Here is a 6,000-nt window from a genome sequence, read left to right on the forward strand (position 1 = left end):
TTGGATGTGTTTACTGTCTCTGAACAAATGGTTATATCTGCAATCCGGAAAACCAAGTCATCTTATGCACCCGGCCTCAGTGCTATACCTTCAACTGTATTGAAAAAATGTTCGGACTTACTTGTAACACCACTTGCATATATTTTTAACCTATCGCTTCAGCAGCAAACGTTTCCTGAGGATTGGAAATGCTCAGTTATGTTCCCGGTATTCAAGAAAGGTGACAAACGCAACATAGCGAACTATCGCGGAATCACTTCGCTAGGAGTCGAATCTAAAGTGTTTGAATCAATTATCAACGAGGCGTTTTCTGCTTGTCGACACTACATTAGTACATCTCAGCACGGATTTTTCCCAGGACGTTCAGTCGAGACAAATCTCGTCTGCTTTACGTCATTTTGCACGGAACAAATATCTAAGAAATTGCAGGTGGATACTATTTACACCGATCTAAAGGCAGTTTTTGATAGAGTTAATCATGAGATACTGATAACAAAGCTTGATAAGCTAGGGTGTTCTACTAGATCCTGCCATTGGCTTCGATCCTACCTTGTGTATCGTGAAATCGTTGTTCAAATTGGCGATATTGTTTCAGAATCCTTTTTCAACACTTCCGGAGTTCCTCAAGGTAGTACGCTAGGTCCACTACTTTTTTCACTGTTCGTGAGCGATGCGGTTTTCGTTCTAAGCCGTGGAGGAAAGCTGTTTTTTGCCGACGACTTAAAATTTTTTCTTGTTATACGGAATGAAGCCGATTGCCGTGAGCTACAGCATCTTATTGACACCTTTTATAGCTGGTGTGTAAGAAACATGATGGTCCTTAGCGTTGCAAAATGTTTTGTCATCAGCTATTATCGAACGAGAAATATGGTTACCTTCAACTATAACATCGGAGGAACTCAACTATAACTACAACGCGTTGACCACGTGAAGGATCTAGGAGTCATTCTAACTAACGCATACTCATCATTTCTCAGCGACCATCGACAGAGCCAATCGTTTGCTGGGATTTATTTTCAAAATATCCAACGAATTTCGGGATCCTCTATGCTTCAAGGCTCTTTATTGCTCATTGGTGCGCCCGCAGTTGGAATTTGCAAACGTCGTTTGGTGCCCCTATCAAGCAACGTGGAGCCTTAGGATCGAAGCAGTCCAGCGTAAATTCATACGATATGCGTTACGTGAATTGCCGTGGAACGATCCATTAAACCTGCCACCATACGAGGACCGTTGTCGTCTTTTAGGACTTAATACTTTAACACGCCGGAGACATGCAGCGCAAGCTACCTTCGTGTCAAAGATTCTGCTGGCTGAATATGATGATCCGGAGCTACTAGCGCAAATCAACCTCTACGCGCCTACCCGTTTTCTTCGCCCTCGAGCCCTGCTGCATTCTGAAATGCGCAGCACTAACTACGCTGCCAATAGTCCAATTTTAGCAATGAGTCGTCGCTTCAACGAGTTTGCTGAAATTTTTGACTTCGTCATGAACTCTTCGCAGTTTCGTCGTCGTGTATTGTCACTATTTTAATTATGTTTAGTTTACCTTAGTTTAGTATAGTTCATTAAGACAAATTGTCAGTTGGACTTTTTTTATACAAATACAAATTCAAATATACATGATTCCATGGAAGGCCTCGACTGAGCAGCGATGCCAGATTCTCGCGACATTAAATCCGTAGATTTGCTCTGCACAACAAAGAAACAAAAGTATTCCAAATTAGGTTTTACACCGTTTACACCAACCGACATAACCCCACAAAATGATGAACTTCGTTTGACAATTCTCGGTGGTTTGTTTACATAAGAGTTACGTGAGTTCGAATGTGACAGATGAGCTTCACTTCATTCAGCAAGAGTTCATTCGTGTCGTCATCTTGCAGAACTCAATTAGGTTCTTTACGGACACAGTTAACCTCACTTTTCTTGACAGTTCACTTGTACTGTTTACAATTCGCAAAGATTTTTTCTAAGTCCATGTAAACAGTACAAGCGAACCGTCAAAAATGAATACTTGAATTCATTTGTGACGTCAGCGTAAAGTATTCAATAGTGTTTTTCACCCCATTTAGCGATTGTGTGCCAAAACTCAATTCCAAGTTAAAGTTATATTCATTAATGAATTGATATTTAGTACTCTACAAATGCTTCTTACTAGTAGGCAGCATTTTCAATACACAACAGCAGTAAAAAGCATTTTTAAAATAGCAATCCAACCGACTTAGTTAAGACGCACTGTTTAGGCCTATTTGTAACGTAAAAATTAGCAATGCTGAAAAATTTCACAATGGATGAAAAGTATTTTTTTAGTTTTTGGAGCATGTGATACAAATGATTTCTGTACAATTCAATCCACATTGTCCTTGTAAAGCTTCAAATTTTATATGACAATATCTATAGAATTGTTCAGTCTAGTCGAGGGTTCTAACGTCGCTGATGTTGTTCGTTCAGGAACCATTCTTGTTAGTTCTACAGTAAGAATAAAAGCTTTCAAAATATTTTTATGCCAGTAATTGTGAGATATCGTGATATTAGTTTCGTTCCTTTGCACAACAAATTCGTATCGCACCTTCGAGCGTTATATGGAACAACATATTTGAAATCCCATCGCTTGGTTTCAACCGATTTAACGTGAGATATATCTCTGGTTATTCTTTTTTAACCGTCGTTATCTGCCCTTTTCGTTTCGTTTCACTTAATCGTACGCTGCCTGGAAATTCACAATCGGATGGTGAGTCCGCTTGTCGTATTTTCGAAATTTGTCCAAGATATATCGCAGAGTAAACGTCTGGCCCGTCGTAAATCGTCTGTTTTGGTATTCACCGTCTCCCGATTCAGCCAACGGGCGCAGTCTTTTAAACAGAACAGGTTATTCATAGGCGATATTGAGGATTGTTATGCGATATTAAGGATCATGCAGTGGATTGCTTCGTACTTCTTGTCACTCCCGACTTTTAGATGTTCGAACAGGATTTTGTTATTGCCATCTGGCCACTTATTCTTAATAGTTATTGGTGATTGTGCTATCCCTAATTTTTGTTATATTGTTCGTTTATATAACGCTATTCAATGCGGAGCCATTGCCTTTTATATATTTACAACAAATAAAGTTAAAGATTTTTTCAATAGGCTATTATTAATTCCCTCGCGCGCAATTAACTATTGCGCGCGGAGCTTTTTTACGTTGTCGGGGGCATTTGTAGCAATGCCTGACGGTCATTCAGTCTGCTTCTTTGGTCGTCACTTCGTCCATGCTAACAACGCAGCAGTTGCCTTGAATTTAACGGCCGGTTGGCATTGTATGCCTCTTCGATTTGCTGACTACGGTCGTGAAACCTTCCGAAATGTCCCACATCATATTACACCACGGAAAAACGCTGTAAAAAATTACCTAGTTTGTCCGATTCTTTTCAAACATTCAGACAATGCAATATAACCCATTAGTAAGTTTTTGGCATATTTATTTTATTCAACTACAACACCACAACCTTACGCTCGCACATTACGCTTAACTCCCCTCATTAGTTTATGTACAACATCTAGCTGCAGCTTCTGCTGTACGGAAACCCATTTTTTCTTCATGTCTTCCTCAGTTTTGACCTCCTTGGGATGCTTCCGTAGTGCCTGCTGTATTTTTCGATGGGCCTTAGTTCTGGTTCATTTCCTTGGGTACGAAAGTAGCCCCGTTGGCTTCGTACCATTCCAGGACAACATTTGAACAGTGGCTCGAAACTAGATCCGGCCAGAAGATCGTAGGACTCTCGGGTTGTTTCAACAGAGGAAACAGACGCTTCTGAAGACACTCCTTGAGATAGATCTCCCCGTTTACAGTCTCGGTAGTCAGGAAAGGCGTACTCCGTTTGCCACAAAAGCAAATCGCTTGACAAATCATGTATTTTTTTGGCAAACTTTGAAAGTTTCTGCTTCCTTACGATGTCATCAGTGATTGAAAAATGTTCAATTTATTAAACTCCAAAAGTTCAAAAACTAATAACTTGAAAAAAATATCATATTCAGCAAAAACAAAAAATACTTGTCAAATATTTCTAGATAAAGAATGCAAGAAAAAAAATTTGGAAAGAATCAAAATTTTGTTTGTAAATCTGACGTGGAATGACCCACATGCACAATTTCTGGCAGGCAGGTTGTCAATGTTGTGACTTATTTGGCAGTCAGTATCTTCAACCAAGAATATTCATCGATCTTACAAGCTATGGAGGTGATGGGAATTACCTTGGGGACTGAAGCTGAAAGATGTGCTACTCAACACGACGGTGAACGTATCACTCGCTCTGAACGCAAAATGGGTCTCGCGGCAAAACAGGCCCGAATTCAACAAAGAGAGCAAAATGTGCAAAACCAAGAACATTTTCGTGATGAGGAAGGTGAGCGCTGCGGACTCAGTATAGGAGATTATCTAGCAAGTTATTACTATCGAGTTATACACCGTACTTTATCTTTAAACGCGTTTTCCCGAAAGTAGTGTTTTTTAAGCGGTCAAGTAAGACTTTTCATAGAAGTACTGGTCCGATTTCAATAATTTTTTCTCCAATTCTTCAGAAAATATACCGCTATATTTGGTCGAGAGGGATTTTCAAAATGTCAACTTGTTCCATTTTTATGGCTCTTAATAGGCAAAAAATAACGTAAATATTGGAAATTTTCGCAAATCGTTTCATAACTTTTACAAAATAAAAGGTCCCTCTGGTCTAAAAATAGCCAGCGTAACTATGATTTTAAAAAAAATATGAGTTTTCTGATTACAGATAACCCAAATTGCCAAAACTTTACTTAAGCGGGACCCATGCAGTTTCAAAATCGATGTCATCAATGAAGTTCCAAGGTCGCGAGAGATTTTTCTTTTCGTCTTCAAAAGTAATATTGAAAAGTCAAAACATGTATCTTCAAAATAAAAAAAAACCTGTTTTAATCCACCTATAGGTGCAATTGTGCCTTTCTCATTTCTCCAAACTATGATTTAATAACTGGTTCGTACAATATAACATTATGGAAATGTATTTCATTCTTATTACACTTGGTAAGTATATATAAGAGCAAATTTTGCATTCATCGAGGTATCGGTTTGAATCGGAGTTTTCTATGTGATCGCACACCACAACCCGTAACTCCGGAGCTGGAAATCGGATGGAGATGGAATTTAATATCAGTTTCCGGGGACGCAACACCTTTCATTTGAGACTAAGTTGATCAAATCGTTCTAGCCATTTTCGAAAAACCAATATAACCGTTATTCTGAATTTGGATGCTTCCGGATCCGTCGATGGTGGCCAGTGTGGCCAAAGAGACTTTGAATGACTGTTGGTGACCTAGATCTACAAATTCAACAGTTGTGTTTATATTTTGGAAAAAAAATCACCTCACCAATTCATCGCAGAATTCGTTAGAATCGGGATTTGCTGCGTGATCGTACGTATCACCCTGTAATTCAGGAACCAGAACTCGGATCCACACAAAATTCAACAGCAGCTGATGGACCTTTCATTTAAAATCAAGTTTGTCAAAATCGGTTCAGAAAATTCCGAGAAACCGATGTGGACAAATCAACAAATTTTGTTTTGTAACCATACTCTTCAACTCGTAATCCGGAACAAGATGTCGGTTGAAAATGAAATTCAATAGCAACCTATGGGAATATCATACCTTTCATTTGAATCTTAGTTTGTAAAAATCGGTACAGCCATCTCCAAGAAACCGATGTGGACATTTTGTTAACAAATCCGCACATACACACACATACATACATACATACATACATACATACATACATACATAGGGGGCAGCAGGGACAGGAAGGACAGGAGTCTAGGGGCCTAACGAACCCCCCCCCCCCACAGCCCTACTGCGAGTTGGGGAGTTTTGCTAGGATATGGTGGGGCTAAGATTGGGCTCTTCTGAACCTCTAAAAAAAGCCATAACTCCGAAAGCAGCTCCGACGAAGCGAGTCTGTGCCGCTTCTGCTAAGATCCCAAGATTCCAATA

Source organism: Topomyia yanbarensis, chromosome 2, assembly GCF_030247195.1.
Source record: "Topomyia yanbarensis strain Yona2022 chromosome 2, ASM3024719v1, whole genome shotgun sequence".
NCBI classification, from domain to species: domain Eukaryota; kingdom Metazoa; phylum Arthropoda; class Insecta; order Diptera; family Culicidae; genus Topomyia; species Topomyia yanbarensis.